Raw genomic sequence first — 14,440 nt, forward strand, 5'->3', positions numbered from 1 at the left:
AAGTCACAGCAGAGTCCGCTTTCTCTCGGAGACGCAGGTCCTAGCTGATTTAACTCCGAGTCTCTCTTGCTGCCCACTTCAAAGTAGCTTTGTTTTCAGACACTACATACTTTGGAAAGCTAGAGACCCGAGGTGGCGACAACCCAGGACTCTCAGTCGCTGGGTAAGACAATCGAAGCTTTATTCCAGGGTTCTTTGAGCATTTGCGCATGAAGCTGCTGCTTCTAAGAAACACGTGGGTATCACATAACAAAGATGAAATAGATTGATGATGGAAAAGCACACTTGGGGCGGACTGTCCCCTGAGCCAGATTCCTATACAGGAAGAATTTACCCCCTCGAAACTTGCCATTTGTAGTGTGCTCAAGTAGGGGCTCTGGACCTTCAAGGCAGTATGTTGAGGTACATCTGTGTGGACACTGCCTAGGGGGCCTTTTTAATTGGCGGAAGAACTTAGGAGCAAGTTTGGAGTGGGTTAGAAAGATTATACAGCTCTGTTTGCACGCTTCTGCCCTTAAACCCTGCAACAAAGGTGCGTCCGTTATGACTGGCAATTATCAATCGTTTAAGGTAAACATTCTGGAGCGTGCCTCCGGGTATTTCCAGTTCATCTTCCAGAGGAAGAAAAGCAGCCCGTTTGGAGGCGAGGTGTCGCGGCAGAAGACTCCAAGCTGTACGGGCAGTTTGGGGCAGGGGGGTGCCCTGGACCTCTGGCAGGATTGCCTGGAGGGGGGAGTGTCCGGCGGCTCTCAGGTCCTCTCGTGGCAGGACATGGTACTGCAGCTTCACCGTTAACTGCCTAAAAGCCCGAGTTTAAAAGTTTGGAGGGGAGTAGTTTAAAAGGCTTTGCATCTTCAGCCTCGGTAATCAGAGGTGCTGGGGTTTATTGGAAGGAAGGAACAGAGGTGCGGAGCGTGGCTCTCGCCGCAGAAAAAGTCCATGGTGCATGCGGAAGCTCCAATAGCGCTGCGGTAATTCTCACATCTTAAAAAGTAGTGTCTCTTCCTTCACTCACACAATTAAAGTGTAGTGTCTTCCCTGGATGGGGCGCTGGGAGAGCCATTCTGGGGGCATCTGATGATCCAACCAGGAGATAAGACATGGATTAAGGATAATGGTTAGAAGAGTTCAAAGGTCAGAAGGTGGAGGCGGCATAGACTACATAATGAGATCATTTCTGCAAAATGAAAGTAAAGCCTGGGATGGTGGTGCAGGCCTCCAATCTCAGCAGTCGACTAGAAGAGGCCCCCAGATATCTCAGAGTTGAGGTCCATCCTGGTCTACATATGGAGTTCCAGGCTAGCCACATCAACATGATAATACCCAGTCTTAAATAATAATAATGAATTAATGAAAAAGAGCCTAGAGGGGAAAAAGGAGTTGGAAGATGTAGGAGTGACTTTCCGAGGGTGGGGGTGAGACTGGGTCTCACTGGATGTCCTGTGCTTTGCTCTGTAGACCAGGCTGGCCTTGAATTCACAGAGATCTCCCTGCCTCTGCCTCCCAGGTGGGTGTACCACCATGCCACCGTGCCCAGCTTCTCAGGGACAGTTCAAACCTCCTTAGAAAATAATTATGACTTACTTCGAGATAAAAGACTCAGTGAAAAGACTAAATTTTTGTTTTTGCTTTCTAAGATAGGCTCTCCATGTAGCCTAGGCTGGTCTGGAATTTACTATATAGCCCAGTTTGGTCTCAGACTCATAGCAATCCTCCTGCCTCAGCTGCCTGAGCACTGGGTTATAGGTATGAGCCACCATGCTCTCCGTGAATGGACTATTTTACAGGGCAAATGGAATAAAGGAAGACTTGGGAATTAAGTGAATAATGTGTGTTCGGGTGGCAAAGAAACAGACTCTCCCCATAGTAAGAGACTTGGTTTTTAGCAATTAGATATGGGGTCAAATTAAAGATACTCAGAGGTATATAACAGAAGCACTGCAATGTTAGGATAAACACTAGACCAGCAGAAAAGAAAACCATTGAACAAATTTACTGAGAGTACATTTCTCCTCCCTCACTGGACACACACACACAGAGAGAGAGAGAGACAGACAGACAGACAGACAGACAGACAGAGACAGAGAGAGAGAAAGAGAGAGAGAGAGAGACACAGAGACAGAGAGACAGAGAGAGAGACAGAGAGAGAAAGAGAGAGAGAGAAAGAGAGAGAGAGAAAGAGAGAGACAGAGAGACAGAGACAGACAGAGAGACAGAGAGAGACAGAGACAGAGAGAGACAGAGAGAGACAGAGACAGACAGAGAGAGACAGAGAGAGACAGACACAGAGAGAGACAGAGAGAGACAGAGAGAGGCAGAGAGAGACAGAGAGAGAGACACACACAGAGAGAGACAGAGACAGAGAGAAAGAGAGAGACACAGAGAGAGAGACAGAGAGAGACACAGAGAGACAGAGAGACAGAGAGAGACAGAGAGAGACAGAGAGAGAGACAGAGAGAGAGAGAGAGACAGAGAGAGGGCGCATGGAAACCTTTTTAACGCCATTATATTACACCAAAGAATATTAACCTCTTAGTTGTTGTTGTACTGAAATCAGAGTATCAAGTAACAGAGACTAACCTCAAACAAAATAACCTTACACCCCTGAGCCTCCTCATCAAAAATATTTAACCTGACTGGAGGGATTTACTGTTTCAGGAATTGGAAGAACCCATACAGTAGTATTTTTAAAGTGTAATGATGATACCATTTCTTCTCCAAAGCAACCTACAAAATTAAAACAATTCCCAACAAAACCCCAGAGGAAGTTAACAAGCTTAAACTAAAACAATGCCCAGCACATAGAGGAGAGTTAGTGATGCATTTCCCAAGGCTGACAACTCAAACTCTTAGGGTACCAGCCAAAGAGGGGCTCCCAGATCTCATAATCCAACAACGGAAAGGAAACAATTTCACTGCAGTACATGTCAGCTTGGTGTAGTTCTTAGCATAAAAGAGGAGCACCAAAATCTTTAGTGGGAATTAAATACAGAGAGCTATAACATATACCTGCTTTGAAAAGGAAAAAGTTGGGGCTAGAGAGAGATGGCTCAGTGCTTGAGAGTACTGTCCCCTGCGTGAAGATGACCTCTGTGATGAATATTGAATCTGTCTTTGGTTTAGCAAGGAGCTGGCAGAGCATGGTTTCGCAGGAGGCAGTGGTGAGATTTCAGTGAGTGAGAAAGAGAAAAGAATGGAAAGAATGAGGCGCCATTCTTTCAAAAGGCTTGAGAAAAAGCAGACTAATATGCACTAAAATATAGGTGTGGAACATTTAAACCCTACTGCCATAATGATCTGCGGACCGCCTACATTTTTCTTGCTCCTGTGGGGTTTTGAATGTGTGTTTGTTTGTTTAAGCTTATTTAAGTAATAGAAGTGTGTCATGATACACCTGTAAAGGTCAGAGAGTGACTTTGCATCTGCAGCTCGGGGCCTACTGGTCAAACTCGGGTGGTCAAGCTTTGGTGGCAAACACCTTTACCTGCCGAGCCACCTCACCAGCCATGGTTTGGGGGTTGTTTTTATTTTGTTTAGTGTTTGAGACATAATCTCATTCTATAGCCCGGGCTAGCCTGGAATTTCATTGATCCTGCTATCTCTGTCTTCAGGGTGCTGGGATTATAGACATGAGCCACCATGACTGGCCTCCCAAACTTTGCTTTCAGAATTATGTAGAATCCAAATTTGGGGTTCTTGTCAAGAGCATTTCTGGCATGTAGAATAAAACAGTAAGAATAAATAAGATTTTTTAAAACATCAGTTGTATTTATATAAGTGCTGGCTGCACATCCTTTCTTTTTTTTCTGTGTTTTTATGATCTCACTTCCCAAGTGCTGTGTACCACAATACCTGGCTTACACTGGGTTTTTAACCCTTATAACAGCCATAAGGGTTAAGTGTTATTTTATTTCCTATGTATTTTCATTTTGTTTATTTATGAGAAGAGGTCTGGCTTTGTAGCCCAGGTTAGCCTCAGACTCACATAACCTGGGCTGGCCTCAAACTTATACATCCTGCTTCAGCTTCCCCAAATGCTGGGATTACAGTCATGTGTCACCACACACACCTTATCTTTATGATTTTACAGTAGGACACATAAGTGGTGACTAAGAAGGTAGCCTTAAGCTCAAGTTTCCCCATGCCACCATTCTGCTGAGAAGATAAATACAGACTGCAAGTTCCAAATAACACTGAAGCAGTATGGCTTCTCCTAGAACACACTTCTGTGAAGGGTTTAACTCAAATGGAAACTGAGAGGCTGGGGTTGGGGAGCCTGCTGAGATGGACCTGTCCCCTGCAGGTCCCCTGGGGACTTGGGGGACATTGAGAAGTAAGTTGACACCAGGCTCCCTGAGTTACTGTGGGGCTTAAACCCTGTACCAAGTACAGCACCAAGTGTGGCACGGAGCAGCAGAGTAACCACCACACTCTGATTCCCTCCGCCTTGGGAAAGCTTCCTCTGGAAACAACCTAGATGCTGACTGAACTGGGGTAGGGTGAGGAAGCTCATTCCAGGAAGAGAAAACAAGTACTGTTGGAGAAATGGAGGGAATGTGTGTGGAAACAGAACATTTGACTTCAATAATGTACAATCTGGAAAAACAGTTGGGAGCTAGATTATATTAGGACCCAGCCAAAGAATATGTAGCTGGAAATGATAGGAATTTTTAATCATAAAGCTATATTTATAATTTTTCACTATAAAACTATACATATATTGTAGAAGTAGGTTATGCACAGTGTGGAGGAGAAATCTTTTTCAGCTGGTCTCACGGTGCTCACCTATAGCTCTGCACTCAGTAGCTGGGCAAGTGGGTTGACATGAGGTGAGGCTAGCCTGAGCTACATACCAAGATTCTTTTCCAAAGGAGGGAGAAGGGATCACCTCATCAATGATTACCTGAGACAAAAAGAGAAAACCTTGTATTGTTACATCTTTTAGAAGTGTGTTCTCTCTCCCCTCCTCCATCTGTATTGAAGCACAATTGACAAATATAAATTATATACATTCAATGTGTACAGTGTCGTGACTTGATAAATTGGAAGTGACTACTATAACCACACATTATTAGCATTTCCTGTCATGATATTTTGCTTTTCTTTTTTTAATTATTTAACATGGTCATAATAAAGTTTACAAACATGTGGAAAATACTATGTAATTTGTGTTTTCTTTTAAGGATTTTTTAAAATGTGTATGAGTATTTGCCTGCATGTCTAAGTAAATACCACGTACGTGACTGATGTCCTCACAGATCAGAAGAGGGTGTTGAATCCCCTGGGACTAGAGATAGGTGTTTGTGAGCTGCCTTTTGGATGCTGGGAACTAAACCTGGGTCCTCTGCAAAAGCAACCAGTGCTATTAACCGCTGAGCCACCTCTTCAGCCCCAAGTAACTTATCTTTTATGCCAAATTTTGTCTCTAAAATGAAACTGCTTATTTGAGATGGTCCTACTACTAATATTAGCTTCCGGAGACTGAAGCAAAGCAGGTTTGAACTAAACATGTATGGACTACAGAAATTTTTATTTTTATTATGTATCTTGTCCTGCAATTTCAACATATATTGTAACATGTTTCTTCTTTTCCTCTTAATTAAATAAGATATTTAATTTCTCTAGAAATAGCCGGGCAGTGGTGGCGCACGCCTTTAATCCCAGCACTCGGGAGGCAGAGGCAGGCGGATCTCTGTGAGTTCGAGGCCGGGCTGGACCGACAGCCTCCAAAACAATACAGAGAAACCCTGTCTCGTAAAAACCAAAAAAATAAAAAATAAATAAAAATATATAGATGTCAGATAGATAGATGATAGATAGATAGATAGATAGATAGATAGATAGATAGATAGATAGAATTAGCTATTACTGTTATTGTAGATGTTCAAGCCAGATGACAAATTAAGAATAATATTTAGGGGCAGGAACTATGACTCAGTAGTAAAGAGTACTTACTGCTCTTTCAGAGGACAGTACCGTGTACGGCCTTTAATTCTAGTTCCAGGATTCTTTTTTTTAAGATTTAATCATTTATTCTGTGTCTAGTGTTCTTCCTGCATGTGTGCCTGCACTGCGTACTAGGAGAGAGCACCAGAACACATTACAGATGGTTGTGAGCCACCATGTGTTTGCTGGGAATTGAACTCAGGACCTCAGAAGACCCCCGCGCATGAGCAGGGTCCTCTTTCATTCAATTTCTTTGAAGGCAGTGGTTCTTAACCTGTGGATCTGGACCCCTCTGGTGGTTGGGCCATCTTTTCACAGGGGTCACCTATGTCCATGGGAAAAAAACAGATATTTACATTATGATTCATAACAGTAGCAAAATTATAGTTAGGAAGTAGCAATGAAAATAATTTTATGGTTGGGGATTACTACAACATGTGGAATTGAATTAAAGGGTCACATCATTAGGAAGGTTGAAAACCACTGTGCTAAGGGCTCCTGATATTTTATTGGTCTACCTGGAAATTATTCGGCTAATTAGTAAAGTGTGTGTGTGTGTGTGTGTGTGTATTCCAGTGAGTGTGTACATGTATGATGTTTTTTCATATGATTGTGGAGGCAAGTAGTCAACAATGGTGTCTTCCTCATTGCTCTCCACCCTGTTTGTGGAGACAGGGTCTCTCACTAGACCTGAAATTTACCAAGTCAATTAAACTGGCTGACCAATAACTGCAGGGATCTGCCTGTCACCGCCTCCCTAGTACTGACTTAGAAATTCATATAAGCAGCATTTTTAGTTTGGTTTGGTTTGCTATGTACATCAAGTGTGTGCTCATGCACCCTCCAGTGACATGATTAGTGAACTGAGATCAAAGATTAACTTCCAGGATGGGTTCTCTCTTACCACCATACGTTCCAAAGATTGAGCTCAGCCTGTGCCGCAAGCGCTTGTACCCACTGAATCCTCTCACTGGCTTGCGCCCGTGCTAGAGATCCACACTTGGCTCTTCATTCTTGCAAAGCAAAGCAAGCACTTTCCCAATGTCCCTGGCAGTTAGAAATTTCAATTCACTTTGTAATTTTAAATCTCCTTTCCTCGTCACCTAACATAGTCCACTCACTGCCTAAAGATTAGAACATTAACATTTTGGGAGACTAGTGTTCTAATTCCTACACCCCCCACCCCAAAGAAAATGCCAGAAAAGTTTGACCCTGCTTTGTCCCTCTGCCTTGCAGGTCCTGATTAACTGAATAATGAATGGTCAATTCCAATTTGAAAATTTTTATACTCTTTCATAAGGTTTTCTTTTCTGAAGTAATGTGATTCGGCTTCATGCTGTGGAATAGTCTTTTGTACACTGTGAAGATGTGTCTTTGCCAAGGCGCCTTCTGATTGGTTTAACAAAAAGCTGACTGACCAATAGCTAGGCAGGAATGGGTTAGGCAGGAGAGTCAAACTGAGAGGATGCTGGGAAGAAGGGTGGAGTCTCTGGAGTCTCGAGAGCCAGATGGCAGAGCATGCCATGCTAAAAGAAAAATAGTGTTCAAGGCCTTTAACCCCTCCTTTTCTTTTTGTGGGGGACATGGTAGAGCTCAGATTTAAAAAAAAGTATGGGTTAATTTAAATTGTAAGAGCTACTTAGTAACAAGTCTAAGCTATCAACTGAACATTTATAATTAATAGTAAGTCTCTGGTTGATTATTTGGGAGCCAGCAGGCAGGACAGAGCTGATTAGTGGTCCCAACAAAAACTCTGCCTGCAGCTTCATACCAAAATATTTGCAACCAAACACAATGAATGTTAACTAAGTACAAAGCTGTAAAGAAACAGTGATGCCAGTAGACCTTGTCCAGTGAGGGAAAGATAGGTTTACCATTAGCCACTTATTTTTATAAATGATGATGTTGCTTCTGAAAATAAACTGCCCTACAAATGTACCATGGTCTCCACCATTACAACACTTTAACAGCCCCTCAACAGCAATGTTTTCAGTTCAGCTTCAGTTGATTGATTAATGAGCAGCAGAGCCTGTCCTGAGACAGGTGAAAGATATCAGGTTGCAAGACAGACTGTGTAAATATATCAGAGGTGGGTTTTCTCCCACAAAAAGAAAAGGAGGGGTTAAAGGCCTTGAACACTATTTTAGGAACACCAAGGATTCAGACCCTTGTAGTTAGCAGAGAAGACACTTTGATGCCTTTGGGTTTCACCCTGGAACTCAGTATTTCTATCTTTTGAGTTCCTTTGCTTCGGGTTATATAGATGCACTTAAGACAATGGTAGACCAACCTCCAGTGAAAATGTGTTAGTACTGATCCAGTTTTCTGGTGGCTGGACGGCTGGATCAGCATGAGATCAAGGGGAACTAGCTTGAAAACCCAGGGCAGGGCAATGCTACGCTGCTTTATGTCTTTGGGAAGAAGAGATGGTCAACAAGTATCCAGCAGCTATGGCCCAGCACTATTTATCCTCCTATCTCACTTAATTCCCACAGAAATCCAAACGCATAGTCTTTGCTTTGCTAAGCTCACTTTAACTTGAAGAGTTGAGGCTCCAAACAGGAGCAATAACTCACAATACAAGTGAAGCCCATACATACCTTCTCAGCTGCTCTTGCTTGCTTCCAGCTATAAAATAAGGGACTTGAGTTAGACACTCTCTGAGCTCCTCAAGTTCTAACTTTATGTATGCATGGCCTTTTTGGTCGGGAAGGAAACAGGGAAGACAGGGAAGGGGCTTCAGCATTAGATGGGACCTCTTTCTGTCTCAGCTAGGAAGAGTCTCTGTCCCTGTGAAAGGACCCTACTGCTCTTGGTGCTTCATGCCTGCAGTCCCTGTACTCAGGAGGCTGCAGCAGGAGCATCACCCTTCAATTGAGGCCAGGCTGGGCTACAGAGTGGGTTTTAAGTCAGCCTGGGCTATAGAGTGGGTTTTAAGTCAGCCTGGGCTATAGAGTGAGACCCTGTCTCAAAGCACACATATCCAGGAACATTCACCCAAAGTTAAAAAAAGTCTTTTGATTCCTCTCCTGTCTGTGGACCTTTTTAAAATGAGTGTTTGTTTCATAAAACAAATCAAGCAATGTTTATTGATGGTATTTTATTGTGTCCTCTAGTTGAATTATATTATGAGGCTTTGTCAGGCAGCAAAGAAGTATAGGATATTGTCTGTGTCCTTAGGGAAATTACAGCTACCTTGAAAGACACATTATCATGCAATGCTGAACTGAATGGTCCAGATGGCAGGCACTCCATGAGTGCAGAGAAAAGGGAGGTGGAGGGAGGGAAAAAAACCATGGGAACGGGGCAAAGGGCGCTGTTCACCTTGCACTGTGGGCTAGGCTTCCTTGGCCTTCTTTGTGTTGTGAAATCCCAGTATGAACCTTTCCCATAGTTCAAACATTCTGGGCTTTGCAAGCTGCAGTGCTGTCCTTCATATCACGTCATCTAAATGCCACTTCATCTTTATTGGCACTTACGGGAGGGTAAAACCCCAGTGGTATGCAAACACCGTCATGGTTACTTGCTTCCAGCCATGGGAAGTTTCACGCAGAACCAGTTTCTCAATAGGGCAAATGTTGTGTCAAGGTGTAGGGAGCTTGAGAAACTGTCAGAGGCAAGGCCTGTTGTGGCAAGAACCTGATTTAAATGGGGGCACTTCCTGTTTTTATCAGCAAGGGTCAGTCTCTGGCCCTCCACATGCAGGGTGCCTAGGCCCAAGCACTTCAACCCTTTGACCCAGAGGCTCCTGGCCCCTTCTTATGAAGAGAGGACTTACCCAAGCTATTCTACATCTACTCACTCTCATATGCCAACCCATTGATAAGATGTTAGATATGAAAAATTATTTCAAAACTCTGGACCCCTCCCTTAGAAACATCAAATCCTACCCTAAATATAATATGGGAATCTGATCCCAAAAGATGATGTCACATAAATTAGCCACCATGTTTAGTGTGTGTTCTGAAACAATTATTAGAGTAAAGAATGTTTCCCAAATGATTTGAAGACAAACACACAGCAAGCAGTAGCTGGGGGATCCATCGGAGTATTGCCATCAAGTGCTGAACTGAGAGGAACCAGAGCCCAGTGTGCTGGCTAATGTTGCATTCCTGGCATTTAGGAGGCTGAGGCTGGAGAACAGCAAGTTTGAGGCAATTAGAAAGAAAGAAAGAAAGAAAGAAAGAAAGAAAGAAAGAAAGAAAGAAAGAAAGAAAGAAAGAAAGAAAGAAAGAAAGAAAGAAAGAAAGAGAGGGAAGAGGAGAAGGAGGAGGGAGGGAGGGAGGGAGGGAGGGAGGGAGGGAGGGAGGGAGGGAGGGAGGGAGGGAGGGAGGAAGGGAGGGAAAGGAAAAGAAAAATCAGCAGGGTATTGGTTCAGTAAAGCTAACCTTCAGAGAACCTAGAAGCAATGAGGGAAAGTTTCAGGAGACAAGGGCGAGGATTGGCATCATAGAACCGGTAGAATTTTGACAGTAAGAGACGAGAAATTATGACATTCTAAAATGAAAACCACAGCTGGAGGCAAGAACCACGGAGTGTACATGCATGAAAAATGGAGGCCCGAGCCTGTCTTTGGGAGAGTGATGTGAGGCTGTACTTAACAAGAATTCGTGGGAATGACCATATAAACGAGGCTAATTCAGGGGCAAGGGAGGAAGTATTTGCTTAGCATGAATGAAGCTCTAGGTTCCATCCCAAATCACCACATGAACCAAGCATGGTGTCTTCACGCCTGTAATCCCAGCAACTGGAAGGTGGATGCAGGAGGATCAGAAGTTCAATGTTAATCTTGGCTACAGAGGGGGTTTGAGGCCAGGATGGGCTACATAAGATCTTGTACCAATTTTTTCTGATTAATTAAAAAAAATCACAGTAAACGTAAGTGCTGATTATATTCCAAGCCTAACAACAGCTTAACCTGTTAAAGTTTACAGGTACCAGGCACTATGTTAAGCACTTCACAAATATTAAGTCACCCATCCTCAGTGTAGACCTTTCATATCAGGCTCCGTTTTACAAAGGAAAAAGGTAAGTCCAGAGAGGTCAAGGAATTTGCTCCCGGTCGAATAATTAGTAAATGGAAAAGTCTGGGAGTAAGCCAAGTGAGTCATCCCAAACATGGGTTCTGAGCACAGTGCTAAATTGCCTCCATACATACTATCTCATTAAATCCTCATTAAGCTCTCTGTGACGTTGGCATCATTGTCCTCGTCTGGCAAATAAGGATCCAAGACACCAGGAGTCAACCAGTTACTCAAGGTCACTCTGTTGAATATGGGGCTATGATTTGAAAGCAGCTCTATTTCAAACCCATTAAATTTTCCATTACAGCGTAGCCACCTGGCAGAGGTAGTGCCCAGATAGGATCAAATTGTGGAAAAATTTGACAGCCCAAGAAGAGCAAGAAGCCCTGACAGGAATAGGGAAGAGCATCAGGGTTTGAACAGGCCTGCTGAGGATCAGTCTAGGACTAGCCTCAGCCGGTCACAGGAAATGGACTGAGGGAAAGGGCAGACAAGATTAGGTGACATCGCAGATGCTAAGTACAGAGAAACGGGCAAGGGAGAGGCAAAGGCAGAGGCAACAAAATGGGTCACGGGAAATCGAATGAGGGAAGCGTAGATGCAAGGCTAGTTGACAGTAGAGGGAGTGTATGTCAAAATGGGCAAGAAAGAGGAACAGAAACAACATCAAAATGGGAAGGAAAACCTGATGTCTTCAGGGCTGACTAGCTGGGAGCAAAAGAGAGATCAGAGAGGACTCTGGATCTAAATAATTCAGTGGGTTACTGACAAAAAAAAATGTTTTTAAACATGCTACAGCCTAGGGATGGAGAGATGGCTTGACGGTTGAGAGCACTGGCTGCTCTTCCAGAGAACCTGGGTTCGATTCCCAGCAGCCACATAACAGCTCACAACTGTCTGTGACTACAGTTCTAGGGGCTCTGACACCCTTGTGCAGACATGAATGCAGACAAAACACCAACACACATAAAATTAAATTTAAAGAGTGTTACAATCTATTTAATAAGGGACTAACCAGTAGGTAGTTCAGGGATTAAGGTTTGGGGTTTGGAGCTCAGGTAAAGAGCAAAAGCTAGAGAGCAGAAGTTGACCAGAAAAAGGCTATCGAATAGCCAGTGAAGAAGCAGCCCAGTAATAATTAGTATGAGGGCCTGAGGTGGCAGCTCATTTTATAGAGGGCTTGCTTAGCATGCAGCAAGCCCTGGGTTCAATCCCTGGCCATGTCAGCTAATGCTCAGAATCCAGGAGCTGGGGAGGTGGTAGCTGTAGGATCAAGAATTCAATGTCAGGGCTGGAGAGATAGCTTCACAGTTAAAAGTTGGCTGTTCTTTCAGAGAACCAGGGGCTGATTGCCACCGGCATGAACATAGCAGCTGACAATCATCTGTAACTCCAATTCCAGGGGACCCAATGTACTTTGCTTGCCTCTGAGGGCACTGGTGCACAGACATACATGAAGGCAAAACATCCATGCATATAATATCAGAAGTTTTTTTTAAACTTTTACAAAAAAAAAAGAATTCAAGATCAATCTTTTCTATATAGCAAGCTTGAGGCCAGCCTGAGTGACATGAGATCCTAAGAGGTAATCAAAACAAACGAACAAAAAGATTGGAATGAGCCAGAAATCAGCACAGGAGGAAAAACACTGCACAACCAGAGATCAAGGTGAGCGGTCAGAGCAAACATGAGAATTAAAGAGACACAGCAGCAAATGACAGCAACGAGAGAGGTGACTGCAGAGTAGCTTCCTGTTGTCTTTGGTAATCTAGGGTATTTCCTAGAGAGGTCAAACCTAGCTTCTTGGACGGCCCAACAGAATAATCAGGAACTTATTCCCACAAGAGAGTGAGTGATGCACATTGTTCCAAGGACAGACGTGAAGTCGTCAGAAGGGTCTCACACTGAACTGTACACCCAAGAAGGCCCAAAGTGGTACCATAATAAGAAACATCCCCCCAAATGTAAGTATCTGTGTGTTCCCTGAAAAATCCCTAAGAACACTTCAATTGTAGCATCTTCTCCATTTGTCCTTTTCATTAAAGACCTTTCCTTCCACTAGGTATGGTTTTTGCACATCTATAATTCCATCCTTTGGGAGGTAGAGGCAGGAGGATAAGGAGTTCCAGGCCGGCCTTGGCTATATATCACGAATGGGGCCAACTTACGCTACATGAGACAAATTTAATTTTTTTTCCTTCCTTACCCAAGTTGGTGGCCATAATGCTGAGAGAGTGAAGTACCTGTGGTTCCCTTGGCCTTGACTTCTTGACTTCAAAGCAAACAGGGCTATCACATGGGAATAACTCACTACAAAGACTCTTCCTTGTGAAACTGGATGTGGTGGTGCTCACCTGTAATCCCCCAACAAGAGACCGAGGCATGAGGAGCAAATGTCTACGACCACAAGGTGAGACCCTGTCTCAAAAGAGAAAATGGACAACAAACGAAACCACTCCTCTTCTGGTATTTCCTCTCCCTGTCCATTTCCTCCCAAAGCATTAAGAACATGACGCCTGGCCAGTGCCCCACCCTCTGTGGCCTCCTTTGCCTGGCAGAATTAAGAAAGTGAGACTAAGTACTTCAGCCAACACCTAGAAGGGACTTGCCTGAGACAAGAAGTCCCGTGAGCTCAGCTCCTGCTTGTTGTCTTTTGGAAGGGTCCTGTGAGGTTCTGTGGCCCGCCCGCTGACTGACATCACAGAGGTCACCTCCAAGCCTATGTCCAATTCTTCTCCCACAGTCCATTAATTTACCCCTAAGTTGGGGGGGTCCTCCACAAACCAGGTTGCCTTACTGTGTTCCTCCTGTCTTGGAAGTAGGGTTCCTCTACCTTAAAGTAAGGAAATGGAGCCCAGGGTTAACTGGCTTGCCCAGAGCACAAGGAACAAGGAGAGATGTGCTTTCTGACCCACCATCCACACCTCTGTCAGCTAGACAAAGATGCTGAGTGAGCAGTTTGGAATTCTATTTTTATTGACGTTTTCCCCAAAGACTGGTCTCTTTTACCGCCTTTTTCTTACAAGATGTTTATAATGTCTAGAAATGCCAGTTCATAGCTTAAAAGAGGAATGTGAACAGCCCTGGTTGGCGAGAAGGCCCATTGGTTACCCACAAAACCATGTCAGCCAGCCTTTTCCACTGTGGCCAAAGCCCAGATTCATGCCCCCCCGTCAGCCTTTTTATGGCAAAGCTTAACTGAGGGTTCTGTACGCTAGGCCTTTCTAGGCCTTTCCATCATTGCCTCACATTGACCTTGATGCCTTCCACTGAAGTCCTTGATTACCAGATGTCAACAGGCAGCTAGTCAGCCTGGGATGGGCCCTGCAAAGCTATCGCAAGGCAGAAGAATGACAGGCCAGCTCATGAGAAATGTATTCATCAGGCAACTTCAGGGAAAACTGGCTGGTCCAGCTCATCACTCAAGAAAAGTAGTTTTGTGTGAAGCTTCACATGGTATGAAACAGATG

General features: G+C 44.1%; 1 long non-coding RNA gene across 2 annotated transcripts; it reads right to left on the reverse strand.

Annotated features, from left to right (window-relative positions):
- Positions 1 to 172: 172 nt before the first annotated feature.
- On the reverse strand, positions 173 to 8,576 carry LOC121139673. 2 transcript variants are annotated; one of them, XR_005876569.1, is made up of 4 exons: positions 8,547 to 8,576; positions 6,851 to 6,993; positions 4,786 to 4,903; positions 173 to 1,074 (listed from the first exon to the last, which is right to left on the reverse strand). It is a non-coding gene; the product is annotated as an uncharacterized LOC121139673 (long non-coding RNA). The 2 variants fall into 2 exon arrangements; XR_005876568.1 differs by lacking the exon at positions 173 to 1,074 and having other exon boundaries at positions 4,604 to 4,903.
- Positions 8,577 to 14,440: the final 5,864 nt, after the last annotated feature.

The sequence above is a fragment of the Mesocricetus auratus genome, unplaced genomic scaffold (assembly GCF_017639785.1).
Source record: "Mesocricetus auratus isolate SY011 unplaced genomic scaffold, BCM_Maur_2.0 Super-Scaffold_100001, whole genome shotgun sequence".
Classification (NCBI taxonomy): domain Eukaryota; kingdom Metazoa; phylum Chordata; class Mammalia; order Rodentia; family Cricetidae; genus Mesocricetus; species Mesocricetus auratus.